Genomic DNA, 20,812 nt, shown 5'->3' with positions numbered 1-20,812 from the left:
TACAAAATTTAGTAAATTAAAAAAGAAAATTTCCAAATAAAGTTAAACAATCTTAACAAATAATTAAATTTTCCAAATGAATTTGAAATACTTTAGCTGTTTACTTAAGCAGATTTAAATTTCTTAATTTTAACGAATGAATTTATAGATGAACAACAATTTAAAATTAGCAAAATCAAACAGATATCCAAACAACATAACTATACTATGAATAAAATTATTCAGTTTTATAAGAATTGTGTTAACAGTAACTGTATTTGTTTTTAGTAAAGTGTAGATTTTATAAACAAAAAGTTAATTAAAAATATTACTGATGGTTTGTTAATCATCAGTAATATTTTTAATTAGTATGCTTAGTAATCAATTTTGTATAAATAAAATATTGTGTTTAATAAATGTATGAAAAATCATTGTTTTTAATGTTAGTCTTAAAGAACTTATTTTATGATACTGTGAGTGAAAATAAAATATTATGTATATTTTATGTCACAAAATTAATATAGTAAAACTTGGAAATTGGTTATGTTAAATTACTTATTGTACTAATAGGTCAGTTAATATTAGTTTAAACAATAGTTTTCTGCATTAAACTTTTTATTATATTTGGTGCTTTCTGCTTACATCTTGCATTTTTTATATCAGAAATTTTTCAGGAAGTAAAAGTTTCAAGAAGTCCTGGAAGAGTTCCTTTGCATACTGTTTATGTTCTTGAAATACTTAATTCATTAAAGAGGAACATAAGTCCTATTGAAGATCTCTTTTAGAAATGTTTTCAGGACATCTTAAAATCAGAATTTTAACTTTAAAATCATTAAATTTTAGAGCTGGAACCTGATTGCAGATGTTTAATATTCATATACTTTAGGTATAATCTGTTTTAGATGACTATCTTTAAAAGATTTCCTATTTTTTAAGGATATCATTGAACTTCCAGTGAATCTCTTAAATTTCAAAAAATTTAAAAAGAAAGATTGGAATTTGAATGAAAATATCAAATTATTGAATAATTTATTGTATGAGAAACAACAATAAAGTTATTGATAAAATTCATTCTTGAGTAACAAAATTAGTAAAATTTTACAGCAAAAAATGATAATTATACTTCCTTGTCTTTGGATGCTGGAAAATATTCATTGTATTTTAACTGATTTTGAACACAATGAAGAACACTTTTTTTAGTGTAAATATGAGTTACAACCATTGCAACCATACATTTCAGTATAACTTACCATTTAGTAGTCTCTGCAATCTACAGGCAGCAAGAATTTTACAATTTTATATATTTTTAAAAAATTTTGTGACAATCATCAATTGAACTAACCTGCTTTTGTAAATATGCACATTAAAATATGGATAAAATAGATAATAAAGAAAATTAATTCCTTAAGCATATTCCTGTTTCTGTATATTAGTCTGTCAATGATAACTGTACTTAGTAGCTGTATTGAATCTTGATTGATGGCAGAGAAGTTGAGGTATCAGCCTCATCTTTGGGACCTGGGAATGAATCCAGATGGGTTGAAAAACCTCAAAATTTTGGGGGTCTGTCCTAGATATGTTGGATTTTCCTGTACCACATGACTGCTCCATTGTGGGCCTGGCAAAACACATGATATGCTTGATTAAAAGTAAAAAAATAGGATAAATGGTATTTTTTAATTTTAGTAAAAATGAAAAAAATTTTGAAGCTTTATAAAAATTTTATTTTTAATAGTACAAGCATTACCATAGTTGCAATATCAATAAAAAAGTATCATTATTGTAAGTTATATAATTAGTATGTAATACATCATAGCTGTCCAATTATATCAGTATATAAGATATTAATCTAGCAATTAAGTTGTTATAATTTTTTTGTAATCAAATTTTCAAAAAAGAATTAATTACTATGGAATGAATGTATAATCTTTTTTATATAGTCTGGCTAAAAGATGAATTATAATTTTTGATATATTATAAAGCTTGGAAGAGTGATGTGTCTTTCCATTTGAAATGCATAACATAAAAGATGATTTAATGGTCTTGGTCTTTTTTTAAAGAACAGATATAGAAGAGATGATAGCATTTAGCTAGAATATATAATCAAATTTTATTTACATTATATTTTAAAAACTGCTTTTTTATAGTTATTAAATTTTATTTTTATTTTTATAGGAGTAGATACTTTTGTGCCTGAAAACTATCCAGATCGTAGCTTTCAAATTCAGTGGTTACAAAAATATTTAGAAGCATCATATGCACTAAAATACAAAGACAGAAGAGAAATAACCAATGATGAAGTTGAGGTGCTTTATATTCAAGTCAATAAATTTGCATTGGTTAGTTACACATTTTATTAATTTTATTTGATTTTTTTTTTTATTTGTTAAAATTGGTTTATTTAATCAGTTAAGTTTGTGAATCAATAAACACCCAAAATGTAAATTTTGGTATTTAAAACAAATTTATCCACAAGAAACTCAAGATTCAGAAGAAAAAAAAAATATGTTTAGCTGTGAGATTTAAATTTATTCTTTTAACAATAAGATAAATTAAGATATTCTAAGTAATTTTTCTNATAAATGTATGAAAAATAATTTAAATATCTTTAGAATATATAAGTGAATATCTTATTGCACTAATTATTTTTCTTGAATATTCACTGTTAGAGCTGAATAATTACTACAAACAAAAATATAAATTTATTGTTAGTATTACAGATTAGAATTCTCAATATTCATAATTATGTTTAAACTGTTTTTTTTTGTTTGTATAAAATTAAGAACATTTTTAAGAAGTCTGTTTAAAATTATTTTCTTAAAGCAAAAGATAATTTGAAAACTTCTAAAAAGAAGTTGAGTATTTTTAGAAAATAATATGAGCATTATATAATTTTCGATATGTTAATTCTTATAATTTAAACAGAAGATTAATGTGGATATTGGATGTTTCTCTGATATTTTAAATTTATAAGAAAAATGACATTTAAAGAAGAAAAACTATTTTGTATTTAAAAGAAAAATACTTAAATATATGAAGGTAATCCCTAAAGTAAGGTCTCCTATTTTTTTGTAAATACAAAGAGAGACCTTACTTTTGGGATTACCCTCATATTTAGAGAATATTTTTTGAAAGAAAGTAATGCAAATGAAAAAAATATTTGAAGAACTATGTCAATAATAATAGTATGTAATTGCTGTTATTGAAAAAAAATTAAATATTTTATGTATAAGTACTGTACATCAATTCTTCCATCTTTTAGAAAAGTTTGTAAAAGGTTAAAGAATTTATAGTTTAGTTAAAACTATGAAATATGATTTTAAATATCCCTAATTTAATGTATTTTAAATTGTTATCGACAGCAGTTAAAATTATCTCTTCCATTTGTTAAAGAAATACTTCATTTTACCTTATTTTAAAGTTTAAAATTATATATATATATAATTTAAGCTTTAAAATGTATATTTATAGTGAGAATTAAAGAAATGACAGCAACAATATTACAGTAATACTGTAATAAAGAAATGAGGTATCATAAGTGTGGTGACTACATTAATTTGTGATTAAACATATAAACTGCATTCAGTTGATTGCAAAAATAGGTTCAGTTTATTTTAAATTCAATTTTCACAACGTATTCATATTTAATCTTTATGAAAGGCATTTCTAAGAATTTTAAGTCCTTAATGGTAATATCTAATGGTATTGTTTATCTCTTCTGGCATCTTAAAGGATATTTGAGAACACTTGCTAAAACGATATCATTTTATTGCTTGTTTTCAACAAATTCAGAGACATTTTGGATTTTAGATTTCATAATGAGTTAATACTGTATGGTGAATTTGTGATGGAAGTGACAGTTTTATTTTATATAAAATGTATAATTTTCTAACCCTTAAATAATAATTATCAGTTTGTAAAATCCCAAATATGAAAAGACAAGCTAGCATTCAGAAGACACATCTATTGATGTCAAAAATCTAGAAACAATAATCATTATTAACTGTAAATTAGCAGATAATTTTAATTATGGAATAATAATAATAATAAACTATTTTAGATGCGGGTTTTTGCGTTTTTGATTGCGTTTTAATAGGGTACGTCAAGAGAATGTACACTAAAAAGAAATTTTTCGAAAAATTTCCCCCATGGGGGAAGTGTTATAAATTTATAATAGATACATTTTGAGCCACAACAACGCGTGGTGGGGTCTGCTAGTATAAAATAGACTCAAAAGCATTTTGGACTCTAATTGAAATATCAACTGAAGAGGGACTATTTTAAAACTCATAAGATAAAAATACATGTTATATTAAAAGGCTGAAATAACAATGAAGACATCACAATCACAATTAAGAAACTGGCATTATCTCACAAGTGTGGTACAATAAATTCCATCTTTTTCATGTTTTCATTCCTGTTTCATGAATATTACAATATAATATTTATCATTTTATACTTCTGTATATAATGTGTTTCAGAGTGCATCTGTCTGTATTTTTTTAACAGTTTACATAAAATTATTATTATTTAATACTTTCTTTATATTATTATTTTTTATGTAATTTAAATTTCAACAGAAGATTGCTTTTTTTTTCTTTCAATATTTTTAAATTAAAAAAGCATGTTTTCTATACATTTAAACCATACAAGATTTAGTTTTGAATATAATTAACCATCTTCAAGAATATAAATCAGTTTAGCATTAAAAATATAAAAAATAGTATCCTAAAGTCTGTAATTATGAATATATTATGAGTTTATATTATTGGAGGTTGGTAACTGACAAAAATATTAGTGCTAAAATTTTAATGAACTACAGTAAAACATTTTTTTACGTATTTGATAGCTGTTAAAAAATATTAGTAATTTATTAATACATTAAATTGTTTTTTATGTTGATAGATCATATAAAATATATTTGTTTTTATAGCAATAATGTAATTTATTACTAAGTGAAGAAAAAGTATTGTTGTTATAATTGGAATTTATTATTACCATTAATTAATGTATAAAAATGAATTTTATTAAATGGCATATAAAATACATATATATTAATTTTTAAGCACAATATTTTCTAGAATTTGATTTACTGAAAACTAAGTTAATATAATTAGAACTATGTAATAACTAAAATAATGCTGTGAATGATAAAAAAAAATCTNTTCTGAATTTATACCATCCCAGCACCTCCTGAAAGAAAATATAGTAAAAAATATAAAATTTTGTTTTATCATATATCATTTATATTCATTAAAAATTATTATTATTTTTGTTTTATCTTTATATTTATTGTAAAATATGACTTATCTGAATAAATAGTATAAAAAAAATTAAGATAAAATTTACGAATACACATTCAAACATCTGCTTTAAAAAAATCCAGCAACAAGTTGCCTAAAGCTTAGTTCACACTGAGCGTGATTCGCTAGCGAAAGCGAAAAACAGAACGAATAACCCGTCAAACATGACTTGTTTGACGGGTTATTCGCTCTGTTTTTCACTTTCACTAGTGAATTGTGCTCAGTGTGAACTAAGCTTCATTTTCCCAGCAATATTTAAAATTTTGATGGTGCCATCTGTTGTGATATTTTATTAAAAACTTTTTATATTTTTAATTACTGCAAAATGGCAAAAAGCTTAATTTTCAGAGTAGGGATGAGTTTTATAAATATTGCAAATGCTAATAATGAGTAAAATTGCAATTAAGTCTGACCCTACTCAAGGTATGATACACAATCCCCTTTATCTTGCCACCCCCTCAACCTTTTACCACCAAAATTTAATAGCATCTAATTACTACCCCTAATACACAAACCTCCCTGCAAAATTTCAGAAATTTGAGAAAAAGGATGGGCATTATTAAGCTTCAAAAAGAGTGAATAAAATAGTGTCCCTTCACACACTAACATCCATACAGAAAAAAATTTTTTTTTTTGCATTTCTCAGTTTCAATGTCCCAAATCTAAAATTCTTGGCAGGGGTCACCTTTTGACTGATTGCATTGCTTTCCCTCTATTATATATAACAGTGCCAGGAAAGTAAAATATACTAAGCAAAGAAAAAAAATTTCATCATCTATTTTTGTTGTTAAGTTCCATCAAGTCGTCGTCGACTCCTGGTGACTGCATGGACAAGTCTTTTCTTGTCCATGTAGTTTTCTTGGCAAGAGTTGAGGAAGTGGTTTGCCATTGCCTTCTTCCTTGAATGATGTGTCACGCACGCGTGGGGAAAGAATGCCTTCCGGGAGGACTTTTATGGGAAACTGGCCTCCTATTTAGTCGTTATTGGCAAGGAGAAAACCCGGAAAACTCCAAGCAGCCAGCCTGTCCGATCGCAGCACGAACCCACAACCGAACTTCCCCGTGTTTAGGGTCCAGTCACCAACGCTATGAGCGGCAACGGAGACCACTCGGCCACTGGTGGGCCCATCATCTATTAGCCTATTGTAAAACCAAATTTTACCATAGCTAATAGATATAAACAATAATTAAGTTTCTATGGCATTTCTTTCTGTCAAAAAAATATCACCAAACTTCTAGATAAAAACATAAAACATTTCAATATTAAAAACACAAATAAATATGAATTGTACTGTACATGCATTTAAAAAATATATATTTTTTCCCATTTTTGACACTTTTCCCATGGGAACTAAGAGGACCTTTTTCCATGGTTATGGGTTTGTCCAGGCTTACAAGAAAGAACTATCCCTTCCACTTGGTCACCTAACATATCTGGGATAGACCACTAATGAAAACTTTCCAGGGATTTTCATTTGCTAGGTTTTGATCTTAGGTCTCAGAGAGTATCTGCTGCCTTAGCCACCTTGGCCATCCAGCCAGTAGGATAATTACCCAACTTTTGGATAATCAGTGAATGAAGAAAGTTGTAATAAAGATGTACAGTACTTACAGGGATAGATGCTTATCCTCATTGTTGGTGATAGATAAATATGAATATTAAAGAATAAATATTTGCTAAGCATAAATTGTAAGGCAAATACCATCACGTAGTTCAAAAATAAACAAGCAATTCCAACAGGTTAGAGAATACATAAAAATCTAAAATGGCAAATGTAAAGAGAGAAAGTTCATTTACAATTTAAATGATATAGTATGTTGTTAATGTAATGTGAATGTGGATGTAAGTTCAACAATAATTGTAAATGATTACAAATGTATTTTTCTCATCAAACTTAAACAATTTTAAGTGAGGAATTACTATACAAAATAAAAATTTGAAATTAAATCATTCTTACCTTATGCCTTCCTTGTAAAATATAATCAAGTGCTTGTTGCTTAATTGCTCCACTGCTGTCATAAAAAGAAAATGGTTTTTCACAAGGCACAATTGTGTAAATATCTGGGAGAAAAAAATATATATATTAAAAAGTATTAGAGAGCAGCTAACCTAAACAAGAAATTGCTATAGAATAATTTTATACTTCAAAATAAAAGCAAATGAAATCTTACTTAAACTGGTTTCTTCTTTTTCGCTACATATTTGCGAGTCGCTGATTGTATCAGTAATATGACTTATTACTTCTCCTAGAAGAAAACCTTCCTAAAATAATAATATTTGACGAAAGTTAATTTCAAATGTTTTCAGATTTTTACATGTTTTTAGTTCTTATCTTTTTCCCTCATTAAAAATGATTTGGATAGATGATTTCCCATTTGTCTCTATAAAAACACATACTTTGAATCAGTAAAACAATTGAATGAAAATATATGTAACTGAAACATAGTATGTAAGTTGGAACATTAGGCTTCAATAAAGCAACTACAACAGGAGATTAATAACAAAATCTACAAAAAAGTTAGTTTATCAACTCTAAATATTAAAATATATATATCATCAACAATTTGAACAGTTAACATTCACTGTGTTGTATACAATTATTTATAAAAGTATAAGAATTAAAAACATTTAACTATTTGAAATTATTCAAATATTTAATGTAACAAAATATATTTGAAACATTTATTCTATCATTCATTATGATAGAAATTAAAAAATGTTTCCATAATGTCTTTAATATGAAACTATAAAATTATTTCATTTAACTTTTTTCAATCAATCATTCTGTACAGTAGAGCGTCAATTATCCAAATCAATTGGGGACTGGGGTTGTTTGGAAAATTGATTTTTCGGATAACCGATTATGTACGAAAAAATACATTATTAATATATTACTAATATTACTACTATATATTACTAATATTATTATTAATATTACTAATATTACTAATATATTACTAATATTACTAATATGTATAACCTAATAATAGCATATTAATATATCCCATGTTTAAATTTTCTCTGTTGCCTGTCACTTCGCACTGAATTTTTGTCTATGTTAAGCCTAATGACTTTCTTTATTAATTAATTAAGCTACAGGTAGATTAATAAAGAAAGTCTGTTTTCTTTAAGAACTTTTTCCTCAATTCTTGTGTAAAAATCATAACATCAGTATAATTATCCTGTTAATAATTAATGTCCATGTTGACAAACATATAATAAAAAATTAAATAAGGACAGTAAGGCAATAATAATAATAAAATAAATTATACTTTAGAAGTTAATCTAGTATTGAAAATTTTCAATTCAGCATGCCAATGTTTCAGTTGATCAGCATTCAAATAATCAATGCTCTACATGTACTTCTAATGAAAAAATATTTTATAAACTATATCTATAAATTAGAATATATTTTCAATTTCTTCATTGAAAAGAGATCATCTCTTCCATCCCCAGATTTAAAAATATATAAAATAAAATACAAATGTATTTTTTTTACATATTTTATTCATAATTCCACAGCCACCACTAATGTGACATCAATAATAATCACCATAAATCTGCTGGCACTGTTAAAGCAACATGCATTACTATGACAATACTGGTATATAAAATTATGAATGCAAAGCAGTATATAATTTTTTTATGTAGAAAATATTAAATAAGCAAATATTTATTGTGACATTGTCACAATGCCAGGCTGCAATTTATAAATAAATAAGTGCTCGTTATTATTCAAATAACAATGCACAATCAATACATTTGCACTTTTTTTCAACATTTAGTAAGAGAGACAACACTAAATAGAATATTCAATTTTTCCATTTACAATAAGCCTTATCTTCCTTCAATAGACAATGCACTTATTAATAAAAGAGCATTGTATGTAATTTGTTTTTCATCCCTCATAACTGCACTGTTTATTAAGGATACTTACTATTAGAGTGCTGTTTATTAAAATAAATACAATATCTAATACATATATAAAATTGATTTTTGTACTACAGTAAGTTTATAATATAAACAAATTGAAATTTGATAATGAATAGTTTTCTAAAAAGAAATGTAATGATAAAGTTTAAAACATATGTACAATATACAGAATTATTTTCAATTAAAATTACATTATATTAAATTGGAAAATATTCAGACTTTTTCTGAGAATTGTTGAATACACAAGTTTAATTAACACAATATACTTGTATAGAAAGTGATTGCTTAACTTATATATTTCTCACATTCACAGAAAATATTTATACAATATGAGTTCTATTTACAAGTATTTCTGTGAGAGTTAAATATTGATCAATGCTTATTGTATTGAAGAAAACAAAGTATTTTAGTCAAGTGTATGATGAGATTGAAATTCCTGCACATTCCAATTAGATGGCTCGTAGGTTCTGGTCTTGTTTTTTTTCTCATTATGTTTTTGTTTGCAAAACAACAGATGTCATTATTCATCTCTGAAGACTTATAATAATCAACTTGTTTCTCCAAAGAAACATATCTTCTTTTCTCCTTGTGATTAAAATTTTATTTAAATAAAATATAATTGTTTATTAATTTTTTTTGTTTGTTTTCTGCTTGCTTTATTGTCTTAACTATTGTTTTTTTACCATTAAATGAAGAAATATCAGATATCTTACATGTTTGCTTTTTTTAATGTCATATTCACTTCTCTCATTTCATATTTGCTCTTTTTATATTAGTGAATAACCAATCAAAACATTCATTTAATTTATTTTCATTTCATGTAGAATCATTGGTTAACATTAAAGTATTTTATAACACTTTAATGTTATTTGATGAAGATGGTTAGAATGACTGTTATACAAATTTTTATTCTAAGAATTAATAGAAAAGTTCATCCCTATTTGATATTTTGATTTATGAGAAGTTTCAGAAACAAAGTATGCTCATATATCAGGGTTATACTGTACAGTACATGAATTTGCATTTTTTTAATGCTATAAAAACATTTCTAGAATATTTACTTTAGTAATATTCTATTTCTTTACATCTTAAACATGCTATGATTAGAAGAATTTTATAATTGGTTTAACTGTTCATAATATAAGAGACAATTAAAAAACTGTATTCCAATTCAGTTTCTTAGATTGAAAAATTTGGCAAAATTTACTATATTATATTTTTGTTCTAACAGATTCTAATCAATCAGTTCATTATTGACATAGGAAATTGTTTTTCTATCTGGGATAGGAACATACATAGTTAAAAATACAAAATTTAGTAAATTAAAAAAGAAAATTTCCAAATAAAGTTAAACAATCTTAACAAATAATTAAATTTTCCAAATGAATTTGAAATACTTTAGCTGTTTACTTAAGCAGATTTAAATTTCTTAATTTTAACGAATGAATTTATAGATGAACAACAATTTAAAATTAGCAAAATCAAACAGATATCCAAACAACATAACTATACTATGAATAAAATTATTCAGTTTTATAAGAATTGTGTTAACAGTAACTGTATTTGTTTTTAGTAAAGTGTAGATTTTATAAACAAAAAGTTAATTAAAAATATTACTGATGGTTTGTTAATCATCAGTAATATTTTTAATTAGAATAATAAAAAAATTCAATTCTAGGAGTGAATGAAATCTTTATTGATATTGAAAATATTGATTTTTTTTTTAATACAATGTTTGTATTCATTTTTATCAGCTTGAGTAAAATAATATCAGAAAATATTAAAATCTGATTGCTAAGATGCATTTGCTTTNTTATACTGTATGTTATCATCTTTTTAACAGTATACAAATCATGTTTTAAATTGCAAAATTATATATGAATTTTGAAACATCTAATTTTACCTCTTGAAACAGCTTAGTGTAAAATATTTTAAATTACAATTTACTTTGTCACTTTAAGAAAATGTGTGCTTTATTTAAAAGATTTAAAAATATAAATTTAATACACGTATAATTTATTTAGGCATATGTAGTTTAGATACAGCAAGAACATATTACACGATATTGTATGTGTATTTCAATATCTTTAAATTCTGTTCAGCTTTATACTTTATCCATATTTTAAGTTAAACTTGAAAATAATTTGTTTATTTGTATCATAAAAATGTATTAAAAAATCCAGTTTTAGGGCATGTATAAATGGTTTTAGGGCATGGACCATTTATACATGCCCTAAAACTGGATTTTTGACATATTGCTATTGAATTTTTATACAGTTTACTAAAATAAACATAACTGATAAACAATTATTAATAAATATGATCAACCATGATTATAAATTTACTATTATACATAATTGATCAATATATATTTTCTTGTTTACAATTCAAAAGCTAACAAATGTGATATAGTAGAGCATCGATTATTCAGGACTGATAATCGATTTTTTGGATAAACCGATTATGCACAAAAAAATATATACAGTAAATGTATTCCATGTTGAAATTCATTCAAATCCTGGCATGTCCTTAATACCTTCTCATAGTCGTGCCAGTGCTGCCAGCTAAAACACGCACACCAACAAAAATAATATTGGAATTGCCCAAGACATAGCCAAATATTGCAGTGCCACAGCACTAGTGGAAATTTAAATTTGCCGACTGGAATGCTTTCAGTTAACCAATGTTACAGTTGATCGATATTTGGATAATCGATGCTCTGCTGTATTGCATTATGAAAGAAAAAATAGGGATAATACTATTAAAAGAATTGAACAACTAAAAATAATTTACCAAAGAATGTACTTGATGTTATAACAATTTCAAGTAAAGAAAAATTATTTATATTTATTATTTGTGTGTTATTTCATATTTATTATTGTTTTAATTTTTTAAAATATTCCTTAATTTGAAATTTAGAGGTAATTGCTAATAAATTTATTTCGCACCTTTTCATATAGATATACTTCAACATATGAATATTTGAAATTACAGTGGTTGTCCTATAAACAACACAAAGTGCATACAAGTGAAACAAAACAAAGCAACTATGGTGCCAGCCATATAACTGTACCTATAACCTCATAGTCTTGAGTCTTGGAATACTACATTAAGCTAAAATAAGCAACTAATATCATTTATGAACAAATATCGTATTCTAAAATGCTGCTGACAACATTCCCATTTAAATGGTACAACTTTACAACAAATGATAACATAAATAATTATCAGAATGATGCTAGTTAATGTCATCAACAACATGTCTAGACAATGCAATGTTTTTTCAATGGTTGCATTGAAGTGCACTGTTTTATATTAGTATGCAATGTGCTTAAAAAATTTACACCTCTTGTCATAGACTGAATTATACACAATTTGGTAACATGTCTAAGGAATTGTTGGTTTTATATAACAGATATTGCAAGTTTACACAATTATCTCTATATTTACAATTACAAATACTGTGTGTATATACTAAAAAACTTTCAGAATGCATTCTGGTCCCTATACACCACTGTTTATAACACATACATATTTAAACATTTAATTAATGACAATGAACAGAATACCTTTGTCTTTCTCACAGTCTTCCTTGGGTTAAAACTTGAAAATATTTATTTCATAAAATAATTTGCAGAATAAAAATATTATTATTATTAGGATTAATTCATTTTGATTTTATGAAATGTGAATGTTTATTACTTAAATGATATTTTTCAATAAATATTTAGATGCTTTAATAATTAACTCCATGTTAACAACATTCTCATTTAAATTTATATACTTTGAAGAGAGAAAACCATGCAACTTTGAAGCCTGAAATATATTTGTTATAATTTTAAGTAAATGTTTTGTGATTCAATAATTAAAAAGTTTATTTAAATTGACACTGATACACAAAAAAGCATTTTATGTACTTACTCTAGCAACATTTAATAGAAATTATGAATGTTTTCAGCTGCACTGAGAGACCTTCCTCAGATAAAAAGCCATTTTTACCCAAATGCAGCCAAAAACATTTTAAATTTCTATTAAAGGTTGCTGGAGTAAGTGCATAAGATGTTTTTTGTGTGTCAGTATCAATTACATGGTCCAGTCTATTGGTTAACTAAGTTTATTTACTTCCAGTTTTATTTTATTTCTATAGTAACTGATGATGATAAACTATCTTTAAATGAAAAATCAATTTTTTAATTAGCCTAAAAATGTGTAATATTAAAAAAAAATAATGGTTCTAACTTATGTCATTTTTGATCAGTGTGATGATGTGTCAATGATCAATAATGAAATCATTATTGATCATTGACCCAAGACCAAATGTTTACAGTTACATGCAGTAACTGTCCATGTAACTATTCATATACTGTATGGTATACAGTTGAACCTGTCTATCTCAAACATATTTATCGTAAAAACTTCATCTCAAAATTTATTTTTCTCAACATGCATTTCAGCCTAAATTCAATATATTTTCCACATTTATCTCAAATAATTTTCACCCAAAACTTTTATATCTCAAATTATGGACTAAAGTGTCAATTACAATTTCAAAGCCTTGCAACTACATTTTGATAGCATAAATTGTAATTGAGAAACATCTCTTGCAATAGAGTATATAGTTGGAGTTAACACTGCATTTCTCTAATTGACTATAAGTTTGGCTTGTATCTTATTAGTTGAAAAAAGTCAGACATTAGAAACTAATAAAATATTTCTGTTAAGGTGTGTCAAAAATGTTTCATCTATACCTAATACAGGTACAGTACATATATTGTACTTTCTATTGTATTAATAAAATACCATACCTCCAATCAAACTTACTTCAGTTTAACATGTTGGAACCTCTAATCTCAAAACCTGTCTATCTTGAACATTTTTCTCATTCCTGTCAGATTTGAGAGGAAGGTTTAACTGTACAATCGACCCCCCATAACACGGGTTCCTATAGTTTGGATTCCTATATCATGGTAAAAAAAATTGTGACAGTATTCATACAAACATGCTAAAAAAAACTCCTATAATTCGGTAAAATGTCATCGCCGACTCGTGTCGCGACAGGATTGGTTGAATCTAGACCAATAGCGGATATTGCACAAACCGTCAAGTTTAAACAAGCAGCAGACCTACTATAAACCATTTATTATTTAATGTCCATAAAAATTATATTTATATTAATGATGTCTCCAAAGTTCAGTGAATTTTTCGCAAAAAAAAAAATAATTTATCAGGAAGCATGCGAGCGCCATTTGATGACAAGCTCCACGAGGAAAACAAGCTTAAGCAATGTCATAGTCGAATGGTGCACACTCAGTAAGTAATCCTACAATTTTTTGTTTATAGCATAGTTTATATGGATTATTCCCAAAAAATTATACGTATTTTGGAAATGTTGAGTCAAATTAGTCTAGAATTGATTAATTTTGTGGAAGAAAACCTTTCAAACAGCCGTAGTTCGTAAACTGCATATGTGCCAGGCTGTGATTGGCTGGACTCATAGAAAATGGATTCATAAAAACCGGAACATATCTACCGTGTTATGGGGGGGTCAACTGTATATCACTCTCAGGCTATTAAGATATTTTAATGTCTGACTTATAAAAAACACATTAAATGCTGAATGTCAAAACAAAATATTTTAAAATATAAATAATTAAAGTATTGAAAATTTTTTGATGAAGCATTTTTTTATAATTGCTACTATATTACAAACATTATTAAAATAATTCATTTACCTGATGAAAGAACTTCATACAGATGTATAGTATTATTTCCAGAATTCCAAATGGCATCAAAATATTCTAGTAATAAAAAGTATTTTCAATAATTAGTATTCCATGAGGTGAAACTTTCTTTAAATAAAAAAGTATGGGAAATGGCAATTTATGGTACAACTATTATTTGATGGAATGCATTATGTATGTAACCTGGGGTATGCCTGTATACAATAAATAGTGAAGAATTAAGTCAAAGGTTCTGCAAATTTATAAACAAGACATTACTGTGGAATGTATTAATAAGAAGGATCCATCCAGCCTGAAATGAAAGCTTCATCTAAGGAACATTTCAATTTGACTTAATTTCTTCACCATTTATTATTAGTTGTAATTTTTTTACATATTTTTAATTTTTTGGATGTAATTTAATTATATATATTTTGTAAACACACTATTATATCTTGTAGAATTTGAATTTCGTATTAGTTTGATGTTTGGAACCTGAAGATGGCTGTTTACACAGCCAAGAATGTTTGTTCAAATATAAAGTTTTAACTCACATAAAACTAAGGATTTGCAAATAAACAAAACAATACCACACTGCTTTCTTTAGGAGTTCAGAAAAATTCAAAAATACCTTAATACTTTTGAACTAAACAGCTCACTTTCAAAAACAGCATAAAAATGTGGTTGATAAGCACAGAGTGCACAGTGGAAGATAACAATTCACTGAACTTATAATAGGACTTCTCTGTTTTTTTTTTTTTTTTTTTTTTTTTTTTCGTATTATTACAATTTTAAATTTTAAGTATTCAGTATTCTAACCGTTGAGTTTTCGAACTATTGAAATTTTGTGTGTGTTCAAATCTTTTTTTTTTTTTTTTTNCTAAATGCAGAAAATACACTATATTAATTTGTAGATACATTTCCACATAATTATATACAGACGTACTGTACATAACTGGGTGTTTGGATAGGAAACAAAAGAGGACCATTTTAAACAGAAATCCAATTATCCGGATATGCGGAATATCCGGACGGCCCGAGTCCCAATTAATTCGTATAATTGGAGTTTTACTCTACTTCAATTAGTTGAATAGGTGATGCGCCGCGATGGTTTATTATGCGTTTTGCGTGCGGAAAGTGATTCTGGTGTTTTTACTTTTACTACAACATTTAATTAAGAAGTAAATATATCCTGATTAATTATTCATTTCTTTGGATTCATGTTAGTTCAACTAGCCATGTGGGTGTCACCAACGATCTAATTTATGTCATTAACTTAAATGGCTGATTGATGTTTTAATCAATACCGAACTTAATCAAATGACTGATAGAAAGTTAAATAAAGAATATAGTTTTTAATCAAATTGTGTTATTAGTTATTAAATTTATCAACAGATGGCGATATATTTGATGCGTTTAAAAAAATTTAAACTGTTAAGTGACTAAAATTAACCAATCACATTTCGAGTTTTGTAATTTCGAATGGAATTTAGCCAATCGTTACGTACAGAAAATTAAACACGCGAATTCCATTAATATCGTCAATAAAATGTCCAAGAACTTAATATCGAAAGGAAATTAACCTTCAAATCTGAGATTTATGTAACATTAGAGAAGTCTTAAATCATAATAAAATACTATTTTATATGGAATTTCGTAGGTTATAGTGATTGCTTACAGGAATTGAGTGACGTCAGCAGTGTATAACCAAAGATCGTAAATGCTATTTTTATATTTATATTAAAGAATATTTCCTTAAATATACTACTAGCTGAATAAACAACACTTCGAAAATATGAAATATTAAATAGTTTACAATAATAAGTGGATAGGAAGAATTTAAAATAGATCTTCACCCCCATTCGAAGGACTATAAATAATAAACAATACAAATATAATATTTTGATACTATAAAATTTTTCTAAATCTTTAAGTCTTCCAGACAAATTTAAATCAAGAAGGTTTAAGTGTATTTGAAGGTAACATATTAATTGAATTATTTTAATAGGAATGTCTGAATATCAAATGTGCAAAGTATTTGATCTGTAAAGTGAAAATAATTGTCATTCTAATTGTTCCTAACGTGATAGAATGATCAAAGCATATATGCCATCATTTGATAAGCAGAATTTTTCTATTAGTATGAATATTTATACAGTACTTAATATATGAGTATATAGTCAATCATTATCTTAAATTTTTATGACTAAACATACTTTTTATCATGATTTTTAAAGAAACTTTTTAAAAATATCATATAAAAAAAACAAATATGTAAAGAAAAGTTTTATTCAATAAAATTTGATTTACTTTCATTTCACATAAATTATAAAAGTGGAATTATTAAAAAAAAAAAAAACATATTATCATATCATTTTCATCAAAACCAAAGCTTTGTAATTTAACAATTTTAAAGAATTTAACTCTGTTATAAAAGAAATTAATCAGAATTATAAAAAAGCATATATTAATTTTTGCTTAAAACTATTATAATTGGTTCCTATTTCTCGAAGCAATATTAGCCTATCCAGATCGACTTGTTATTTTGCACTGGTTATTTTTGTTGAGTGCTATAACATGTGTTTGCTTCATACATTTGTATATAAATGCTATTGTATAGATTAATAAAAAGAGAGCGAGAAGAAGAATATCTAATCAAAACATGCATAGAAAAAAAAGAAAAATTTTAAAATATTTTTCTATTTACTTTTTTTCATGTAAATATCATCTGTAGTATGCTTAATGTTTAAAGAACTAATTGATTAAGGCAAGTTTAGAGTGGCAACACTGCTGGTATGACCTTTGGCAGGAATGATTATTGAAGTATAAATAAGTGGTAAATAAAGTAATTAATTACTGTATCATCATCAGTGTTGAATTTGCAACATTAAACATGACTGAAGATTTGATCCAGGCAATAAAGTTATCTGACTATCATTATATAGAAAAGGTGGAATCACTAGAAATTTATCAGATTTCATGATACAAGTTTAAATATAAATATCTCAAAACCAAATTCATTAGTAAAAAGTCAAACCAATCTTATAAAGCAGTTGGTTTAGACTTACACAAGTTTAAGTAGGAATGTAATAAAAATTAGATGTGGATTGATGGAAAAAAATACCAAACTAAAGGTGAGGCATACTTATATATGTCTTTGGTAATTTCTGAAAAAGTTGTAATGGTAGATGAATATATGATGCATAAAGAATTTTTCATAATTTTCAAACTATTAATGGGTTTAAATAAAGGAAAAACTGTTGGAAAAAAATANAAAAAAAGAAAAATTTTAAAATATTTTTCTATTTGAAAAAAAAAAATTATTATTATCCATCATCACTGAATTGTAAGATTTGTGGTGTTTATTACATAATGATTTTGATTTCTATATTTGTAAAATTGGAAAATTTGTATGTTTTATCAGATGTTTGAAGTAAATCTGTTATCTATGTAAATTTGATGAAAATAAATGATATACAAGAAATTTTCTGATCTCTCTTCAGGAAAAACACGTGTACATATTTATTTGCAGAGGAAACAAATAGTTATTAATTCTAAATAATACGGTTTCTAAGTAGAAATGAATTAACGGTTGATGTATAATGTTTTTAAAAAAATTCAGCGACAAGTTACTTAACTTTCCCGGCAACATTTAAAACTGCGTGTGGCGTAGTGCCATCTGTTACGATATTTCATTGTTAAAAACTATATTTTAATTATAAAATGGCAAAAAGCTTAATTTTGAGGGTAGGAATGGGTTTTCAAGAAAATTGTAAAACTAATAACGAGTGAAATCGTCATTAAGTCCGACCCTATTGGAGATGTGGCACACGATCCCCTTTATCTCTCCACCCCCCTCGACCTTTAACCACCAAAATTTAATAGCATCGATCCCCTAATACACAAACCTCCCTGCAAAATTTCGGCAATTTTCGACAAAAGGCACGAGTTATTAAGCTTCAAACAGGGTGAACAAAATCGTGACCCTCCCAGAAACTAACATCCATACATACAGAAAAAAAAACCCGAATTTTTTGCATTTCTCGACGTTACAAGTCTCGAGTTCAAAAATGTAAAAATCTTGGGAGGATCATTTTTTGATTGATCGCCATACTTTCCCTCTGTTATATGTAATATAGCTGGGGGGAAGTAAAAAGTATGTACATAAACTCAAATTATCCATATTTATTTTAATTAACAACTTTTTTCTAAATGCAGAAAATACACTATATTAATTTGTAGATACATTTCCACATAATTATATACAGACGTACTGTACATAACTGGGTGTTTGGATAGGAAACAAAAGAGGACCATTTTAAACAGAAATCCAATTATCCGGATATGCGGAATATCCGGACGGCCCGAGTCCCAATTAATTCGTATAATTGGAGTTTTACTCTACTTCAATTAGTTGAATAGGTGATGCGCCGCGATGGTTTATTATGCGTTTTGCGTGCGGAAAGTGATTCTGGTGTTTTTACTTTTACTACAACATTTAATTAAGAAGTAAATATATCCTGATTAATTATTCATTTCTTTGGATTCATGTTAGTTCAACTAGCCATGTGGGTGTCACCAACGATCTAATTTATGTCATTAACTTAAATGGCTGATTGATGTTTTAATCAATACCGAACTTAATCAAATGACTGATAGAAAGTTAAATAAAGAATATAGTTTTTAATCAAATTGTGTTATTAGTTATTAAATTAATCAACAGATGGCGATATATTTGATGCGTTTAAAAAAATTTAAACTGTTAAGTGACTAAAATTAACCAATCACATTTCGAGTTTTGTAATTTCGAATGGAATTTAGCCAATCGTTACGTACAGAAAATTAAACACGCGAATTCCATTAATATCGTCAATAAAATGTCCAAGAACTTAATATCGAAAGGAAATTAACCTTCAAATCTGAGATTTATGTAACATTAGAGAAGTCTTAAATCATAATAAAATACTATTTTATATGGAATTTCGTAGGTTATAGTGATTGCTTACAGGAATTGAGTGACGTCAGCAGTGTATAACCAAAGATCGTAAATGCTATTTTTATATTTATATTAAAGAATATTTCCTTAAATATACTACTCGCTGAATAAACAACACTTCGAAAATATGAAATATTAAATAGTTTACAATAATAAGTGGATAGGAAGAATTTAAAATAGATCTTCACCCCCATTCGAAGGACTATAAATAATAAACAATACAAATATACTTAGTTGAATTTTTAGTTAATTTCCCACTAGATGGCAGTAAATTTGGAAATGCAAATGTAATCATCTTCAGGAAGAATTAATGGAGACTTTTGTAATTTTGTTTTTTGGTTTTGATTTTTTTAATGTAAGAAATAAATATAATGAAGTGTAAAGTCAATGACTCTATTTTTATGCTTTATGAAAAACTATACATATCATTTTTAAGCAAACAAATAATATTAAACATTCATCAACATCGATAGCTTTTATATATTCACCGATATCCTATAGAGTTTCTTTAATCATTTTTTAAAAGTTGAATGAACTTTTAAGTCAATTTACAAAAAATTCAAATAGATAGATGATAAAAGATTTTAAAAAAATATATAAATTTTTTAGGAGGAAGAAACTCTTTAAATAAAGCAAAATTTTAATAAAACCTTAGAAAGTGTTTTGTAAATTATTTTAATCCATTTTATATTCGTTTAGCGAGTTATAAAATGTTGAAACACGTGAATAGGGATAAAGAAAAATTCAATTTTATATCCTCAGTCAGTTTATTCCCAGCTCGAACGAAGGATTTTACTTGCATTTGATAAAAGCTGAATTTGCCTACATGTTTTTACATCTAAACTACGTAAATACCAGCTTTATATAGGTCCAAATCCGG

At 26.1% G+C, this 20,812-nt stretch overlaps 2 long non-coding RNA genes across 2 annotated transcripts; one reads left to right on the top strand and one right to left on the bottom strand.

Annotated features, from left to right (window-relative positions):
- The first annotated feature begins 648 nt into the window (after window positions 1–648).
- On the top strand, window positions 649–2,258 carry LOC111629714. Its single transcript, XR_002757392.1, has 2 exons — window positions 649–865; window positions 2,155–2,258. It is a non-coding gene; the product is annotated as an uncharacterized LOC111629714 (long non-coding RNA).
- Window positions 2,259–5,139: 2,881 nt separating this feature from the next.
- On the bottom strand, window positions 5,140–7,796 carry LOC111629713. Its single transcript, XR_002757391.1, has 3 exons — window positions 7,455–7,796; window positions 7,241–7,344; window positions 5,140–5,172 (listed from the first exon to the last, which is right to left on the bottom strand). It is a non-coding gene; the product is annotated as an uncharacterized LOC111629713 (long non-coding RNA).
- Between the last annotated feature and the right edge of the window lie 13,016 nt (window positions 7,797–20,812).

Source organism: Centruroides sculpturatus, unplaced genomic scaffold, assembly GCF_000671375.1.
Source record: "Centruroides sculpturatus isolate CEXI.00-Female unplaced genomic scaffold, Cexi_2.0 scaffold460, whole genome shotgun sequence".
Taxonomy (NCBI): domain Eukaryota; kingdom Metazoa; phylum Arthropoda; class Arachnida; order Scorpiones; family Buthidae; genus Centruroides; species Centruroides sculpturatus.
This window is presented reverse-complemented; position numbering and strand designations above follow the sequence as displayed.